The sequence below is a fragment of the Triticum urartu genome, chromosome 2 (genome assembly GCF_003073215.2).
Source record: "Triticum urartu cultivar G1812 chromosome 2, Tu2.1, whole genome shotgun sequence".
Taxonomy (NCBI): Eukaryota; Viridiplantae; Streptophyta; class Magnoliopsida; order Poales; family Poaceae; genus Triticum; species Triticum urartu.
Genome location: NC_053023.1, coordinates 304,798,666 through 304,819,280, shown reverse-complemented (window position 1 = coordinate 304,819,280; position 20,615 = coordinate 304,798,666).

The window sequence follows — 20,615 nt, the reverse complement described above, 5'->3', positions numbered from 1 at the left end:
ATGGAAAATATTAGACACCCCTCACCGCTCCGTGAGCAAAATGAACACACAAAATAGAAGTTTATTTTTGAAAATTAGGGATGGCGCATGCAAATTTTCTTAGAACGGCAAAAGAATACCACATATAGGTAGATATAGTGGACTCATGTGGCAAAACTGGGTTAAAGGTTTTTGGATGCACAAGTAGTGATCATACTAAGTGGAAAATGAAGTCTAGCAAAAGATTGAGAAACGACCAACCAAGAAACGAATAATCTCATAAGCGAGCATTAAGCATAACTAACACCGAATAATGCATCACAAGTAGGATATAATTTCATTGCATAACTATTGAATTCCGTGCTTGCATTGGGAATCACAAACCTTAACACCAATATTCTTACTAAAGCATAATTACTCATCAAGATGACTCACATATCACATCGTCATATCTCAAAACTATTATGAAGAATCAAGTCTATTTTGTCCAATGATCTTCATGAAAGTTTTTATTATATCCGTCTTGGATATCTATCACTTTGGGACTAATTTTCATGTGTTGCTTTTAATAAGCTCAAACAAATATAAGTGAAGATCATGAGCATAATATCTATTTCTCTCAAATTAATTTAAGTGAAGCAAGAGAGAATTTCTTGAAAATTTTACTAACTCTCAAATAAATCTAAGTGAAGCAAGAGATCATTTCTTCAAAAATACTAAGCACACCGTGCTCAAAAAGATATAAGTGAAGCACTAGAGCAAGTCCATAGCTCATAAAAGATTTAAGTGAAGTAAAGAGAGCAATTCTAACAAGTCATGACATAATTTTGGCTCTCCCAAATAGGTATGTCCAGCAAGGGATCAAGACTTCAAACACAGAATGAAACAAGCAAAGACTCATATCATACAAGACGCTCCAAGCAAAACACATAGTATGTGACGAATAAAAATATAGCTTCGAGTAAAATACCGATGGTCACTAGAAGAAAGAGGGGATGCCACTCGGGGGCATCCCCAAGCTTAGTTGGTTGCTCATTTTTGGATAATAGCTTGGGATGCCAAGGCATCCCCAAGCTTAGGCTCTTCTACTCCTTACTCCTTCATCCATCATAAGATAACCCAAAACTTGAAAACTTCAATCACACAAAACTCAACAAAACCTTCGTGAGATCAGCTAGTATAAGAAAATAATAAATCACTACTATAAGTGTTGTATCAAACAAATACATATCCTGTTTTTGCCTTATATCTACTATATTCCAACTTTTCTATGGAAAAAAACTCAGCAAAGAAAACCATAGAGCCATCAAAATAAGCACACAACACAAAAAAACAGAATCTGTCAAAACAGAACAGTCTGTACCAATCTGACTATTACGAATACTTCTGTCAGTCCAAAAATTCTGAAAAATTAGGACGACCTGAGATATTTGTATATTGATCTACTTCATGTGGAATGGGTATTTTATTTCTCCCTGCAAAAAATGAGAATTATTTTCGTGAGCACAAAAGTTTCTGTTTTTTCAGCAAGATCAAACAATTATCACCCAAGAAGATCCTAAAGGATTTACTTGGCACAAATACTAATTAAAACATAAAAAAACACAATCATAACAGTAGAATACTTGTGCTAACACTCAAAAATAGGAAGAAAAAAGCAAAAATAAATTTTATTCATTGGGTTGCCTCCCAACAAGCGTTATAGTTTTACGCCCTTAGCTAGGAATAAAACAAGGATCTAAGTTTTGTCATCTTTGGTTTGAGATCCATAAGATTCCCTCATGATTGATTCATATGGTGGCCTAATTCTTATTCTAGGAAAGTGCCCCATACCCTTCCTCAAAGGAAATTGGAACTTAATATTGCCTTCTTTCATATCTATCACGGCACCGACCGTGCGTAAAAATGGTCTACCAAGAATAATTGGACAAGACGGATTGCAATCAATATCAGGAACAATAAAATCTATGGGCACATAATTCCTATTTCCAAGAATAAGAACATCATTAAATCTTCCCATAGGATTTTTAATAGTAGAATCCGCCAAGTGCAAATTCAAAGAACACCATTCAAGATCGGTAAGACCAAGCACATCACATAAAGATTTCAGAATAGTAGAAACACTAGCACCCAAGTCACACAAAGCAAAATACTCATAATTTTTAATCTTGACTTTGATAGTAGGTTCCCATTCATCATGCAAATTTCTAGGAATCGGAACTTCTAATTCCAGCTTTTTTTCTAAAGCTTTCATCATAGCATCAATAATATGTTTAGTAAAAGATTTATTTTGTTCATAAGCATGGGGTGAATTATCATGGATTGCAACAAAGAAATACAATCAATCAAAGAGAAACTATCATAATTACGGTCTTTGTAATCCAAAAGAGTGGGCACATCACTAGCTAAAGTTTTGACCTCTTCAAACCCACTTTTATCAATTTTATCAACAAGATTTTCATCCTCCAAAATATCGGGATGACTTCTAGCTAAAGTTATCTCTTATACAATCCCTTTTTCATAAATCTTAATATTACTAAACAAGGAATAAATAGAAGAAACACCAAATATTTTAACATCTTCATCACTTCTACGAAAGAAATCACTAGAAAACCCTTTATCTAAAAATTCTCTTTTAGCTCTAAGCGTAGCAGTTCTTTTCTTACTTTCATCCATACAAACATAAATAGCTTTAATTGATTCGTCAACCTTAGGCACAAAAATTTTCATCTTGAGGTTTTCCACATCATGAGCAATTCTATCAAAACTTCTAGACAAATCATCAATCTTACTCAACTTTTCTTCTATGGAAGTGTTGAAAACTTTTTGCGTATTTATAAATTCTTTAATATTATTCTCAAGATCAGAGGTGTTTCCATTATTATTATAAGATTGATTTCCATAGGAATTACCATAATTATTAGAGGAAATACTAGGAAAAGGCCTAGGATTAAAATTACCTTTATAAGCATTGTTGTTGAAATTATTTCGAGAGATAAAATTCACATCTATGGCATCATTATTTTGCTCAATAAAAGTAGACAAAGGCATATCATTAAAATCAATAGGAGCACTTCTACTAGCAACCAATTACACAAGAGCATCATTTTTTTCACTCAAAGAAGAAATTTCTTCAACCGAATTAACATTTTTACTAGTAGGAGCTCTATCGGTATGCAATTGCGAGTAATTTGCCATAATATTATCAAGCAATTTGGTGGATTCACCCAAAGTAATTTCCATAAAAGTACCTCCCGCGGTGGAATCTAAAAGATTACGAGAAACAAAATTCAAACCTGCATAAAAATTTTGTATGATCATCCAAAGATTTAACCCATGAGTTGGGAAATTCCTCAGCATCATTTTCATCCTTTCCCAAGATTATGCAACATGCGCATGTTCAATTTGCTTGAAATTCATGATTTGGGTTCTAAGGGAAATAATTTTTGCAGGCGAAAAATACTGAGTGATAAAAGCATCTTTGCACTTATTCCAAGAATCGATACTATTGCGAGGCAAAGAAGAAAACCAATTTTTTTGCAGAATCACACAAAGAGAACGAAAATAATTTCATATTCACCACATCATTGTCGACATCTTTTTTCTTTTGCATATCGCATAATTCCATGAAGGTATTAAGATGGGACGCGTCATCCTCATTAGGAGTACCGGAAAATTGATCTTTCATAAAAAGATTCAACAAAGCGGTATTAATATCACAAGTCTCCGCACTAGTGGCAGGAGGAGCAAGTGGAGTCCCAATAAAATCATTGTTGTTAGTATTTGAGAAATCACATAACTTTGTGTTCTCTTGAGTCATGATGACCACACAACAAGATTGCACTAAAAAAATCCGGCAAGAAAACGGCTAACGGAAAAGAGGGGCGAATAAAATGGCAATTTTTTGTGAGCTGGGGGAGAGGAAAATGAGATGAAAATGACAAATAATGTAAATTGCACAGAGATGAGATTTGTGATTAGGAACCTAGTATATGTTGAAGATCCTCCCCGGCAACGGCGCCAAAAATTCCTTTTGATGTAGCTTGAAGCTACATCGGTATTTCCCCACACAGGAAGGGATGATGCAGCACAACGACGGTAGGTACTTCCCTCGGATGTGAAACCAAGGTTATCGAACTAGTAGGAGAAGCAAGCAACACAACGTAAACAACACCTGCACACAAATAACTACTTCTCGCAAACAGACGTGAGGTAAATTTGTAGTAGATTGATAGATCAAGCGCCAACTAAAATAAATAAGAATAAATTGCAGCAAAGTATTTTTGGGTTTTTGGTTTAGTCGATCTAAAAATAAACGCAAAGGAAAATAGATCGCAAAGGCAAATAATATGAGAAAGAGATCCGGGGGCCGTAGGTTTCACTAGTGGCTTCTCTCGAGAAAAATAGCAAACGGTGGGTGAACAAATTACTGTTGGGCAATTGATAGAATTTCAAATACTCATGACAATTTCCAGGCAATGATCATTACATAGGTATCACGTCCAAGATTAGTAGAGCGACTCCTGCATGCATCTACTACTATTACTGCACACATCGACCGCTATCCAACATTCATCTAGTGTATTAAGTTCATGGAGAAATGGACTTGTGCAATAAGAACGATGATATGATGTAGACAAGATCTATCTATGTAGAGATAGAACCCATCATTTTATCCTTAGTAGCAACGATACATACGTGTCGGTTCCCCTTCTATCACTGGGATCAAGCACCGTAAGATCGAACCCACTACAAAGCACCTCTTCCCATTGAAAAATAAATAGATCAAGTTGGCCAAACAAAACCCAAATATCGGAGAAGAAATACGAGGCTATAAGCGATCATGCATAAAAGAGATCAAATAAACTCAAATATTTTCATGGATATAAAAAGAGATAGATCTGATCATAGACTCGAAGTTCATCGGATCCCAACAAACACACTGCAAAAGAGTTACATCATATGGATCTCCAAGAGACCATTGTATGGAGAATCAAGAGAGAGAGAGAGGAAGCCATCTAGATACTAACTATGAACCCAAAGGTCTACAAAGAACTACTCACGCATCATCGAAGAGGCAACAATGGTTGTGGTGAACCCCATCCGAGATGTTTTCTAGATTGGATATGGTGGTTCTAGACTCTGTGGCGGCTGGATCAATATTTCATCGACTCCCCTAGGGTTTTGGGAATATTTGGGTATTTATAGAGCAAAGAGGTGGTCCAGGGGGCACGTGAGGTGGGCACAACCCACCAGGGTGCTCCTGGGCCTCCTGGCGTGCCCTGGTGGGTTGTGCTCCCCTCGAGGCACCCCCAGGCGCAGCCAGGCCCCGCTGTGTTCCTTCTGGCCCATAGAAAATATCCGTAAAGTTTCGGGGCATTAGGACTCCATTTGATATTGATTTTTTGTAATGGAAAAAACATGGAAAAAACAGCTACTGGCACTTGGCACTATGTTAATAGGTTAGTACCAAAAATAATATAAAATGACTATGAAATGATTAGAAAACATCCAAGATTGATAATATAATGGCATGGAACAGTCAAAAATTGTAGATACGTTGGAGATGTATCACTCCCGTCCCCGCTTTCTCCCGTGGCAGCGGCCTGGGAGCGCCACCACCCCTCCGCTCTCGGCCTTCTTCCATGGCCGCGGCCAAGCAGCGAGGCCGCCCGTCGCCTATTGGCCTGTTTTCACGGCAACAACCAAGCAACACCTCCCCCCTCCCCCCTCCCTGCGAGGACTCGCACTAACGCATGCAAAAATAACTCCACATCCAAATAAGTGCCACAAATAGAAAAATGCCCCCTCCAATCCCCCTTTCAGTGACAGGGGCTGCATCAAGTACACGCAAAAAAGAGATGCAGGAAGCAACTCTAGAAAATGAAGTGCATTTCGTTAGACAAAGCAGTGCAGTATCATAAGCAATGCAGTTCGAAAATACATACATGAATACAAGGGTTGCAGCAAGTACAAAAAAATACAACTACAGTATAAAAAATACAGGAAATACAGGTACAATGCAAAAATATACAGGTGCACACGAAAGAACTATATATATATTGTATGGGTTATTTATAAAATAAAACACACACAAATTTGTCCATATACGCTGCTGCAAAAAAGCAGACAAAGCACAACAACAGAAAAAAGTCTTTTCATACATTATCTACCATAGACACCACACAGTACAAAACATGAACCCTATTTCTTGTCCATACACATGCTTTTTACCATAAAAAAGAATGCCAAATGACTGTTACTGCGTCTGCGACAGGAAAGTAAGCCCGAGGCTTGCAATCAGATCTCGTAGCTCAGGCGACATGTCTTTATAATACACATGTTCGAAGGATTGAACAGCAGCTGTAAAATGTACTCCACCTTCCAATCTTCAACAACAGGCTGAAAAAAATAAAAAATGCAGACCAATTAAAAAAGGTTTTCATAAGAACAAAAAGAGAAAAAAATAAAAATAGTAACAAAGAAGAGAAGAAACAGAGAAGGTATTATGTCCGATTTGACAATTTTGTCGACTAGACGTTGGCCGTCATACAACTACTCAACCTCGGAACATAGATTCCACGCTTGTTTGTTCCCTACACTGGCACGACCGGGTAAGAGGGCTTCTCTGCCAATTTAACCCAATCATGGTGTTTCTTAGGTTTATACAACTTTTCATCGTAAATCGCCTTCAGCAGCTGAGTCATCCTCCTCATCTGACAAAAGGGCAGCACAAAGTAAAATAACACACGTCATAGATCAATAACTATTCAGACAAACCGAAAAATACAAAGTTCTTCTCAACATCTAGATAGTCCCTCTTTTAAATACACGTGAGGTCATTTCCTTTTAGCACTCTTTTACATAGATTGGCGTGTGTGTGAGAAAATGCAGTTCTGTCACGTATATGTTGTAGTGCACTATATTAACAAGTGTGGTGCTATGTGTGCTAACATTGCATGTGCAGTTTAAAAAAATCTGCAGTAGGAGAAACACAAAAAAGCTTTGCACTTGGCTAAAAAAATGACATACCACTTCAGTGCAATCTGAGTGGTAGACAGTCCTGTGCCACTTTGTCGTGAAATTAAAATGGCTAGTGTTTTTCCCAATGTCATGGATATCAATCATCTAGCGATGCTGGTTCATCGTGTATAAGGAATAATGACCATCCTTGCAGTGCGACATCATAATCTGTCACATCAAAAAACAAAATGATAAATGAAAGTTCGTTCAACACATAGCACTAGGACCACTATTCCAAAATAACTATAAAAAGAAATGCAACAAACAAGAAAATAAAAAATGGAAACAATGGCCTTACCAGTTTTGCGTCCAACAGGTTTTTGTTACCGCTCACAAAAACCTTGAACTGCTTAACTGCATCTTCTAAAACAAATGGGGTATACACAACTGGCAACACAGGGTGTCCTTCATCATCTTTCTTCACGAAGGTTTCCATTTGAAGAACATACTGCATAGAAAAGGAACAAAAATAGGACATGGAAAAAATAATAAAACATGCATGCACGCATGCACATGAAAAAATCAGTACAAGAGAAAAAATGAAAATACACATTTTTACCGTGATAAATAAAGGTGAAAGTAGCACACGTTCACCAGAATGATAAACTAAACTCATTTTAGGGTCTTGCTTCGAGTAGTTGATGACAAAATCCATGAGATACGAGTCCATTATAGCTCCTTTGCCAAATGTATTATAGATATAGTCAACTTTCTAATTTTCAACATCACCAAAACAATTATTCACCATAAAGAACGTGTTACTGCAGTGAACATACACAGATGGGATCAACAAAATAAACTTAAAAACAAAACTCTCAAAAAGGATGAAGGGCACACACATAAAACTTACTCGTGGTATTTGGGTACGAAATCTTCGCTGAGAACAAGATCCTTTATTGTCCTCGCCGCATCAATATATTTGAACCTCGGAGGCTTCAATTTCTCTAAAGAGCCTCTCAACTTAAAAGCCCTCTCATCTGCCCTCTTGTTCGAAAATACTTCAGAGTCATCCACAGGAGGACCATTCATTGTTGCACTCCTAGACCTAGTGACGCGTGGCACCGGCGTAAGAAAATCATCATCATCAACATCAACTACCTCATGACGAGAGCCGGGGTAAGCAACCTTTTCACAATCAGGTCCAGGTCTAGATACATCATCAATTTTCAAAACATCTCCAGCAGAAGTACTAGAATTCTCTGGAGATATTTCAATGGCACAATCCTCCATAACTACCTCAGCACCCTGCGACTCAAACAATGATGTACAACCTCCATGAAGACCCCCATTAAAACCTAATAACGAGGAGAAAAAACATGGGAACACTCGGCCCAAATACAAAAACAAAAACATTAGATGCATCTCAATAATATAAAAAATGCAGTTCACTAAAGAAGAGAATGCAGCCCACTTGTCAAGAACTATGCAACCCACTTGTCCAGAACAATGCAGGCCACTTATATAGAACAAGGCAGCTCATTTGTCTAGAACAATGCAGCTTACTTGTCTACATCAAATGCAGCTCACTTACACAACAAAATATATAGCTATCCATTGTAAATCACACATCTCACTGAACACACTAGTAAAAGAAGACCTTAATAAAGAAGCATAAGCAAGTAGTAGACAAAAAGTAAGAGAAATAAAAGAAGTTCACTAAAACAAACCTTTATCTGCAAAAAATATAAGTGACGATGACTCAAGGAAAAACATTGGTGATGTGAGCCAACTATAGAGCATGGCCTTCTGATGTAGCCAATGTGCTCCACTCCAAACTTAGCAACTCGAACACCATCCCAAGTCTACAATAATTGAAACATATAGAATCCACAATCATGCCTGCAATAAAAGAACAAAAAACATCAGTTTCACATAATGAAATATAAGGAGAAAAGTTGAGTAGTATGTTAGACATGGGCTACAAGGAATGTACCCATTTGGCTGAAATGGGACAATAACATGTTTCAACACAAATCCATCAAGTGTAGGAGGATTTAGCAGCTCATCAAAACTTGATCTACCTTCTTTCCATGCAAGCTTGATTTTTTTAACCATCCTCCTAAAAATCATGTTTGCATCATAGCTGCAAGGTTTATTGAGCGGGTCAAGAAATTCAAGTTGCCTTTACTTCAAAGTCAAGGTGACTACACAATAATGACCAACGCCATCCCTCGTCTCCGGCGGATTAAATGTTGCAAACATGACCTGTTGGAAGTAATAAATAAATAAATAAAATAATTACAAGAACAAGAAAATGAACACTATAAAACCAACACACACAAAATGGTCTTCAACACATAAAAACATTACTCACCATATCTTTTTTATAAACATGCTCCTCGGCTTTTGAAGAGAACATTAATTTCACACTCCTGCCTACACTACCACCATGCCAAATACTTTTGTGTCAAAACCAAACCAAACAAAGCAATAGTGCTCAAGCAAACCGGTCATCACACAAAATCAGAAAAGAAAATCAAAAAATAAAAACGATTTTTTTGCATGCTTACACAAATATGGTACGGGAAAACCATCATCGGAGATCCCTGAAACTTATCTACTAGCAAAGATACCCCAAGATCTACAAGGGCTGTAGTGAGCATGACTTTATCCCAAAAAGATTGACCAACATTGCCAATGGTAATATCAAATATCTCAGTTTTAAACGCAATCATGTCCCTGAATTTTTTATGAAAAACTGAAACATAAGTTACTATAAAAATAACAAGAACGAGAAAGGGAAAAAACTAATATTAGAAAATACATATGAACAAAACAATTTTAAAAAATCCACACTTCTTCTTTTTGTCCTTCCGAGTACTCATAACAGCACTGTGCAACTCATTGTATGTTTTCAGAAGAGCTGGATCAATGCTCGACGGTGTCACAACAGGAAGTTCGTCATCTATAATAAAAAAGGTGAAGTTCACTTATCCAAAAAATGAAGTTCAATATTAATATAAGGAAATTCTACTAGCTATTCTGAAAATCACTGATAATCCCCAAGTGCAAGGAATCATCGTAGCAATTTCCAAAGGTGGATGTGATAAGTATGGAGTGTCGAACCCACAAGGAGCTAAAGGTAAGATCAATATTCTCTCAAGCCCTATCTACTACTGATACGACTCTACGTGCACCAAACATTTGCTTCCAACTAGCAACGAGAAATAAAACTAGCTTGTGGGTATGAAGAGGATAACTTTGTATGATATCGGAGAGCTAAAATATAAAAGTAGGTGCTGTTATCATGAAGTTAGAATATATTACTAAATATTATAAATAGCGAGTGTGGAATAATGGTGGATCGGTGTGCGGAATTGTCCTAGGCAATCATTATCAAGACCGGTAATCACTATTGCAGTTTCGTATGAGGGAGAGGCATAAGCTAACATACTTTCTCTACTTGGATCATATGCACTTATGATTGGAACTCTAGCAAGCATCCGCAACTACTATAGATCATTAAGGTAAAACCCAACCATAACATTAAAGCATCAAGTCCTCTTTATTCCCATATGCAACAACCCCCTTACTCGGGTTTGTGTTTCAGTCACTCACCAACCCACTATAAGCGAATCATGAACGTATTGCAACACCCTACAACGGGAACCCCTCATACTTGCGCGACATGGAGGGCCCATAGGATAGCATCAATGTAAAACATACAACTCTACCAATCTAGATCATCAATCAACCCAAAGACAAAAGATATCTACTCAAAACATCATAGGATGGCCACACATCATTGGATCATAATATGTGGAATAAATCACCATGTTCAAGTAGGGATTACAGCGGGGTGCGGTAGAGTGGACCGCGTAAAAGAGATGAGGGTGATGATGATGATGGTTATGTTGATGAAGACGATCACGGCGGCGATGATTCCCCTCCCGATGGCACTTTGGTGCCACCGAGAGAGAGGAGGAGAGGTTCTACCCCTTGTGCTTCCTCCTTCATGGCCTCCTCCTAGATGGGGAGAGGTTCTCCCTCTGGTCCTTGGCCTTCATGGTGATGATGGCCCCTCCGGGATCCTCCTCCATGCCCTCCGGTGATGATGGCCCCCTCCGGCAGGGTGCTAGAGAGGGCCTAGATTGGTTTTTCGGTGGCTACGGAAGCTTCTAGCGGTGTAACTCCCTATCTAGGTTAATTTTCTAAGGTTTCCGTATTTATAGGAATTTTTGGCGCTGGTCTCTTGTCAATGAGGTGCCCGAGGCGTCTACGAGGCAGGACCACACGCCTGGATGGACGCCCTGGGACTCTCTTGGCCCAACTCTTTTACTCGGGGGCTTATTTTGGTCCATAAAAAATCATCAAAAATTGGCACGTCAATTGGACTCCGTTTGATATTCCTTTTCTGTAAAACTCAAAAACAAGGAAAAAATAGAAACTAGCACTGGGCACTAGGTTAATAAGTTAGTCCCAAAAATCATATAAAATAGCATATAAATGCATATAAAACATCCAAGGTTGATAATATAATAGCATGGATACTTCATAAATTATAGATACATTGGAGACGTATCAGCATCCCCAAGCTTAATTCCTGCTTGTCCTCGAGTAGGTAAATGATAAACGAAATAATTTATGAAGTGTGAATGCTAGCAAGTGCATAAGTTTCATCAATGATAGTTTCAATCACTTTTTATAACATCATTATATATCATAACAGTAGCTCATCTTCATAAAACTATTCATGATCAACTAACAAGCTATTCACATGTTAAAGTATAGATCATAAACTTTCTTGAAACTAACAAACTATATTCTCAGTCATCAAACAATTGCAATTCATCTTATTTTCAGGAAGGGTCTATGTCAGAGCTTTGGTTTAGCAAACTCCACATACTCAATTATCATTTAACTTTTCACAATTGCTAACACTCACATGATATTTATGGGTTCAAAGTTTTAATTGGACACAGAGAAATATAGGGGCTTATAGATTCGCGTCCCAAAATTTTACCTCAAGGGTAATGTCAACAATAATAGTTCATGATAACTTACATCCAATTGGATATATATATATATATATATCAGGATCTTTCCAACACAATGTGCTTGCCAAAGGATAAAATGTAAAAAGGAAAGGTCAAGATCACCATGACTCTTGCATAAGGTAGAAGATAAAAGTAAAAGATAGGCCCTTCGCGGAGGGAAGCAGAGGTTGTCATGCACTTTTATGGTTGGATGCACAAAATCTTAATGATAAAGAACATCACTTTATATTGCCATTTGTGATATGGACCTTTATTAAGCAGTCCATCGCTTTTATTTCTTCCACATCACAAGATCGTATAAAGCTTATTTTCTCCACATTAATAGATCATACATATTTAGAGGGCAATTTTTATTACATGCACCGATGACAACTTACTTGAAGGATCTTACTCAATCCATAGGTAGGTATGGTGGACTCTCATGGCAAAACTAGTTTAAGGAATGTTTGGAAGAACAAGTAGTATCTCTACTTGGTGCAAAGAATTTGGCTAGCATGAGGGAGAAAAGCAAGCTCAACATGTTGGATGATCCAAGATAATATACTTTATTTCGGATATAAGAAAACATAATCCATTACGTTGTCTTCCTTGTCCGGCATCAACCTTTTAGCATGTCATATTTTAATGAGTGCTCACAATTACAAAAGATGTCTAAGATAGTATATTTACATGTGAAATCTCTCTTCCTTCAATATTCTTTCATGAATTGTTCAAGTGACCAATTCTACGGTTGCTAACTTTCAATAAGTTTACTCACTATACTTATTCTTTGTGAAGTCATTACTCCCCATGGTATAAGCATATGAAACATATATAAATTGAGATTTATGATATTCAATTCATTCAACCATTTAATCATAGGATATATGTGAAGCACGTGAGTAATGACAAACTACTCCAAAAGGATATGAGTGAAGGACACTGAGTAGTCAAATAATTAACTAGCCATGGGAGGATTCTTTTTCATTTAAGATTTCAGATCCAATTATTTTATTCAAACAGCAAGTAAAATTGAAAATACTCTCCAAGCAAAACACATACTATGTGACGAATAAAAATATAGCTCCGAGTAAGGTATACCGATAGTTTTGAAGACGAAAGAGGGGATGCCTTCCGGGGCATCCCCAAGCTTAGGCGCTTGAGTCTTCCTTGAATATTACCTTGGGGTGCCTTGGGAATCCCCAAGCTTAGGGTCTTTCCACTCCTTATCCTCCTCATATCGATATCTCACCCAAAGCTTCAAAATTTCAATCACACAAAACTTAACGGAACTTCATGAGATAGGTTAGTATGATAAAGAGTAAACCATTCACCTTGGTACTGTCAAAGACAAATATCATAATTTTTCTCACACAATTACTACTGTAACATATCATTTCTATAATTTATATTGAGGAATATAAGTCATAGAAACTAGAAAACAAGCAAACTATGCAATGAAAATAGAATCTGTCAGAAACAGAACAGTCTTTAATGATCTGAACACTAACCATAATTCTGCTACTCAATTTTTTTTGAAATAAATTGGTGGACTTGAGGAATTTGTCTATTAATCTTCTGCAAAAAGAATCACCACCAAATCACTCTTCTGTAAAAAATGGCAGCTAATCTCGTGAGCACAAAGTTTCTGTTTTTTACAGCAAGATCACATTAACTTTCACCCAAGTCTTCCAAAAGGTCTTACTTGGCACTTTATTGAAACAAAAGCTATAAAACATGATTACTACAGTAGCTTAATCATGTAAACAAACAAAAGCAGTAAGGGTAAATATTGGGTTGTCTCCCAACAAGCGCTTTTCTTTAATGCCTTTTAGCTAGGCATGATGATTTCAATGATGCTCACATGTAAGATAAGACTTGAACATAAAGAGAGCATCATGAAGAATATGACTAGCACATTTAATCCTAACCCACTTCCTATGCCTAGGGATTTTGTGAGCACACAATTTATGGGAACAAGAATCAACTAGCATAGGAAGAAAAAACAAGTATAACTTCAAAACTTTAAGCACATAGAGAGAAAAACTTGATATTATTGCACTCCTACAAGCATGTGTTCCTCCCTCATAATAATTTTCAGTAGCATCATGAATGATTTCAACAATATAACCATCACATAAAGCATTCTTTTCATGATCTACAAGCATAGAAATTTTTCTACTCTCCACATAAGCACAATTCTTCTCATTCGGAATAGCGGGATCACTAGTTCCTAGAGTTGACACTCATCCAAACCCGCTTTAGATGATAGTATTATTCATACCCCAAAATATATAAGTGAAGTTCATGTAGATTTCTACTATTAATATAAACTAACCAATGTCCAAGCTCAAAATGTATAAGTGAAGCACATGAAGCATTCTATAAAACCATACTCAAAAGATTTAAGTGAGGCACAAAGAGCAATTCTATAAGATCATACTTAAAAGATATAAGTGAAGCACATGAAGCATTATATAAATCAATGAAGGGCTATCTCATACTAGCATGGTTCATAAAGGAAGAACAAAACAAAGACACAAATCATGTAAATGAAACAAAAACCGAGGTATACCGATAATTGTTGAAGAAGAAAGATGGGATGCCAACCGGGGCATCCCCAAGCTTAGATGCTTGAGTATCCTTAGAATATTTACTTGTGGTTCCTTGGGCATCCCCAAGCTTGAGCTCCTGCCTCTCTTTATTCTTCTCACATCGGTAACTCCTCATTCTTCGAACACTTCATCCACAAAGAACTTAACAAAAACTTTGTGAGATCCGTTAGTACAATAAAGCAAATCACTACCTTTAGGTATTGTTGCAAACTCATTCCAATTTCATATTAGAACTATATATACTGTATTCCAACTTCACCATGGTTCATACCCCCCGATACTACCCATAGATTCATCAAAATAAGCAAACAACACACGAAAACAGAATCTGTTTAAAACAGGACAATCTGTAGTAATCTGAAGGTCTAGTAAACTTATGTATCTCCAAAAATTATGAAATAAATTTGAAAATTTGAAAAATTTATACAGAAGTAATGTGCAAAAGGTTTCAGACCCATTTGACTTTCCAGTAAAAAAAAATTAAAATCACGTGCTACAGCCAAAGTTTCTGTTTTTGTTCTGCACATAGTAAACAAGCAATCTAATCATCCTAAAACCAAAGCTTGGCACATTAGTTTTATAATACAATGGATATATATAAGGGGATAATTCTTTACAAATAAACTTCAATGAAAAATTCTATATTGTTTCCGTGAGCATGAACACGAGTGCTCAAGGTCGACCCTCACTTCTTCAATGCATAACTTTCCAATCACTTCTCTTTTTGAAAAACTTTTTAGGCATGAGACGCAAGTAAATTTTTTTGGTATTTTCATTCACTTAATTTTTTTTATATGTTTCACCCACAACTAAACAGAAACAAAAAGGAAAAACAGAATCTACTTAGTGAAGAAAGCAATCAAGCACACACGAGAATATCAACCCCACGCTGTTGCTCCCCAGCAACGGCGCTAGAAAAGAGCTTGATAATCCCCAAGTGCAAGGAATCATCGTAGCAATTTCCAAAGGTGGATGTGATAAGTATGGAGTGTCGTCGAACCCACAAGGAGCTAAAGGTAAGATCAATATTCTCTTAAGCCCTATCTGCCACTGATACGACTCTACGTACACCGAACGTTTGCTTCCAACTAGCAACGAGAAATAAAACTTGGTTGTGGGTATGAAGAGGATAACTTTGTATGATATCGGAGAGCTAAAATATAAAAGTAGGTGCTGTTATCATGAAGTTAGAATATATTACTAAATATTATAAATAGCGAGTGTGGAATAATGGTGGATCGGTGTGCGGAATTGTCCTTGGCAATCGTTAACAAGACCGGTAATCACTTGCAGTTTCATATGAGGGAGAGGCATAAGCTAACATAATTTCTCTACTTGGATCATATGCACTCATGATTGGAACTCTAGCAAGCATCCGCAACTACGAAATATCATTAAGGTAAAACCCAACCATCGCATTAAAGCATCAAGTCCTCTTTATTCCCATAAGCAACAACCCCCTTACTCGGGTTTGTGTTTCAGTCACTCACCAACCCACTATAAGTGAATCATGATCGTATTGCAACACCCTATAGCGGGAACCCCTCACGCTTGTGTGACACGGAGGGCACCATAGGACATCATCAAAGTAAAACATACAACTCATACAATCTAGATCATCAATCAACCAAAAGACAAAAGATATCTACTAAAAACATCATAGGATGGCAACACATCATTGGATCATAATATGTGGCATAAAGCACCATGTTCAAGTAGGGATTACAGCGGGGTGCGGGAGAGTGGACCATGTAAAAGAGATTAGGGTGATGATGATGATGGTGATGTTGATGAAGACGATCACCGCGGCGATGATTCCCCTCTCTATGGCACTCCGGTGCCACCGAGAGAGAGGAGGAGAGGTTCTCCCCCTTGTGCTTCCTCCTCCATGGCCTCCCTCCTAGATGGGGAGAGGTTCTTCCTCTGGTCCTTGGCCTTCATGGTGATGATGGCCCCTCCGGGATCCTCCTCCATGCCCTCCGGTGATCACGGCCCCCTACGGTAGAGTGCCAGAGAGGGCCAAGATTGCTTTTCGGTGGCTACGGAGGCTTCTGGCGGCGAAACTCCCCATCTAGGTTAATTTTTCGAGGTTTCTATATTTATAGGAATTTTTGGCACCGGTCTCACGTCAAGGAGGTGCCTGAGGCGTCCATGAGGCAGGACCACACGCCTGGGGGGGGGGCGCGTCCCCCACCCTCGTGGACGCCCCGGGACTCTCCTGGCCCAACTCTTTTACTCAGGGGTCTTATTTTGGTCCATAAAAAATCGTCAAAATTGGCACGTCAATTGGACTCCGTGTGATATTCCTTTTCTATAGATCTCAAAAACAAGGAAAAAACCAGAAACTGGCACTAGGCACTAGGTCAATAGGTTAGTCCCAAAAATCATATAAAATAGCATATAAATGCATATAAAACATCCAAGGTTGATAATACAATAGCATGAATACTTCATAAATTATAGATACGTTGGAGATGTATCAATCACAAAGAAAAGATGAAGTTTCACTTACCATTAAACATCAAATGCAGCTACCATAGTAATTTAAAAAATTGAATGAGTAAAACTTCAACTTCACTGTTCGAAACAAAAATCTTGCCTTCAGTGTCAGAATGTGTGAACATGTAGTGCACAAAAATGCACATGTATATGTAGTGCGGAATGTGTGAACATGTAGTACAAAGACATGATCAATGCAGTGCACAAATGATTTACTAAGCAGTGCAAGCCCATACATTGGAAAAAACATGCAAAAGGAAAATATACAAAGAAAAAATTGACCACCCAGGTGTACCAGGCCCCAGCCAGTCTAGTTGTAAGTCTACGCCAATAGTAGGCGAGTCTGTTCTAGGCCACCATGCATGGGGCCGAGCACACATGGGCCCACGGGTCAGAGGGATTGAGCAGTGAGCGCCGTGTATAAATTCCCAAATAAGTAACAGATGAGTTTGATATGGATGCCTCGCCAGGGCTTATAAACAGGTCGTGTGCGCTCTCTCTGGGTGAGGTGGGACTAAACATTAGGGCGCACACGCAGCGCACCGGAAACCAGCCATGCTGACAGGCCGACTTGGTCCAAATACGTCTTCACTCCTCAAATGCAGGCCCAACACGCAAATGAGAGGCCACTGAAAATTAAAGAGAAATTCCCACATACCACTCCCCAAACATAGGCCCAACTACGCGTTCTGCAGTTCGTTGCGATATGACAATGAAGTTTGCTATATTCAAGTAAGTAGTATTGTTGCTTGTCAAATGCATTCGCGTACACTGAATCAGAATCAATCCACCACCTAACACCAACCAGACCATTTATTACTTCCATTGCTCAATTGGCTGCATGAAAACCAATCCATTCATGCTCTAGAGTGACACAACTCCTCCCCCCGTTCCTCTTTTTCTTCAAATCCTAGATCAAGGGTTCCTCCCTAGCTATTCTCTGAAATTCCACTAAACCCGCCATGGACTGTAAGTGTGGGTGTTTGGGAAGGATGGCGCAGGTAGTGGACACATGCGTGTACGCAGAGGGTCTAGAGCTCACCAACACTGAGTGGCGCAGCATGCCCGGGTGTATGATGATACCCAACAGGGGGTTTCGCGCACCATTTCTTCATTGCCTCACGCCCGTAGACCTGTAGGGAAGTTGGGCATGTTTTTGCCTTCACAATTTTTGACACAATACAAACAAAATTTGTATTGTTGTTCAGATTTGTTAGCTATTAAGACTAGATAGTTCCACCTATTTTTCTTCAGTACCACACCAGGTATCGACACTAGCTAGATCAGAACACCAACACACGAACAAAAAAGAGGTTCAATAGATCAGTGTTGCAGTTCTCTTAACATGTTAGCGAAGTACACTCTAAATGACCTTGCAAAACAAACATGTTACATTATAATATATATTCCTACTAAAAATACAGGTCAATTCCATATATAAGTTTGTTCATACATTGCAACTACTTTATTAAATAGTAGTCATATATGTGTATGTATTTAAGTTAATGTAAACAGATCATCCTATATATAAAGAAAAAATTGATGTTTACTTATAAAAATTCTTTTTCCATCCATGCCAAAATGTAGAAACTACCATCCATAATAAAATTTCATACTCCGAGTTTCGGGAAGGTTACCTTCGAGACACAACACAAGAATGGGTATGCGGGCATGCAAGCTGAGTACCACATTGACTTTGAAGACTGCATCAACATAACTACTGGCTGGAATGATTTTGTCTCCCAGAATGGCTTTGAGGCTGGAGAAGTGGCCATGGTGTTTTTCTACAAAGAGGAAGACTCCTTCAAGTTCACAATATTTGCACTATAGGTTCTCTAGGATAAAAGCTAAAGCCATCAGTGGCATATTCTAATCCTTTGCTTATGTTGTATGCTTTTAAAATTATGTCCATCAGAATGCTTGAACGATGCCTATTTAAAGTATACAACCTCATCTGTATCATTTTTATCACCCCTTTTAGACAAGTTGCTGCTGACAGAAATGTAGTTCTCTAATACACATAGTACGATCCTTATATAAAAAATGCAGTACTCTGAACAATAATAATGCAATGACAATGGTCGAAAACTTTGTAGTTAACATATGTTGTTCAACAGAATTCTCATGGTATGGAGTTCAGAAGAATTTACATAAATACAAGAAATAGCATCATAACTATTCTTCTAATGCAGTACGAAAGTGCATACTATGCAGTTCTCTGAAACACAGAATGCAGTCTGAGAAAAAGAATTATCTCATAAGTTGTCATGCCCACTATAATAAAGTAACATTGAAGTCCACTAGTTAACAAAATGCAGCACACTACAAACATATGCAGAACTGCAACAATAAAATCAAAGCAGTACATGTCCTGACACGTAGGAGACTAACTGAGGTGCCAATTCCACTCGCAGTTCGATAAGTGGCCAAAACATTGCGCAACCACTCAAATTTGAACAATTACCCACAAAAAATACAACAAACCAATGGCCACTGCGATGAACAGCATGAGCTATTCTTTAAAAATGCACACCAAAAAGACGAACATTATAGGCGCAATACGATGAATTTAAACCAAAAAAGAGAAACTAATTACAAGATTCAAAACAAATCATCATCGCACAAAATCCAAAAAAACAACAAGAAAGACGAGCGGACGAAGCTCACACACTCAGACAATCGTTTTCACAGAAATTGAAAACTAACTCCTAAAAACTAGACAAATTCTAGAGTAAATGCACCGATTAAAACGAATGCAATCAAAGAATTCCTACTAACAAACAACATCCGAGCATGAAAAAGTCACATCCAACGCGAACACAAACGAACAGAGAAAGCTCGTCCGCCAAATCGCTCGATTTGCAAAGATTCTAGTCGCTTTTCCTATAAATTACAAAGAAGAAAGGTCAAACGAGATCTAGAAACAAATTAAATCATCCCGCAACACCAGATTCCACATAGAAAACGCGGGCGGACAGCCAGAAAATGAAGCAGTTCTTCCGTAAAGCATTGGAATGCTCATTGTAAAGACGATGCGGTTCGCTTTTGTTGAGCGTGTAGTGCGGCAGAATAACTATTCTGCTAATATTAGTAGAATAGACCGGCTGTATATAGGGTGAGGAATAGTTATTCTTCACCCCCCTCTATTTTACCATCAATGCACCATAATTTTACGTTCCGTAAGTTTTGTCTTATTTTCGACGCAAAAAAGGACCGTAAGAAAATATATAATTGCCGTAAAAATATTTTATGTTATTCAAAATTACAAACGTAAAAACATAGTTTAAAATACACATAAACTGCAAATTTTCTTGTCTTATGACCTATATTTTTATTTTCTTATGTCAAATTTTACGTAGTGAATCAATAGGAATGTAACTATTTGAATTCGAAACGTAATTTAATTATGAAATGATCGTAAGATTATCTCGGGTGAAGAATAACTTATTCTGCACCTTGGGTGATGAATAGTAATACTATATATATATATATAGGGTCACGCTATTCGTCACCCTGGGTGAGG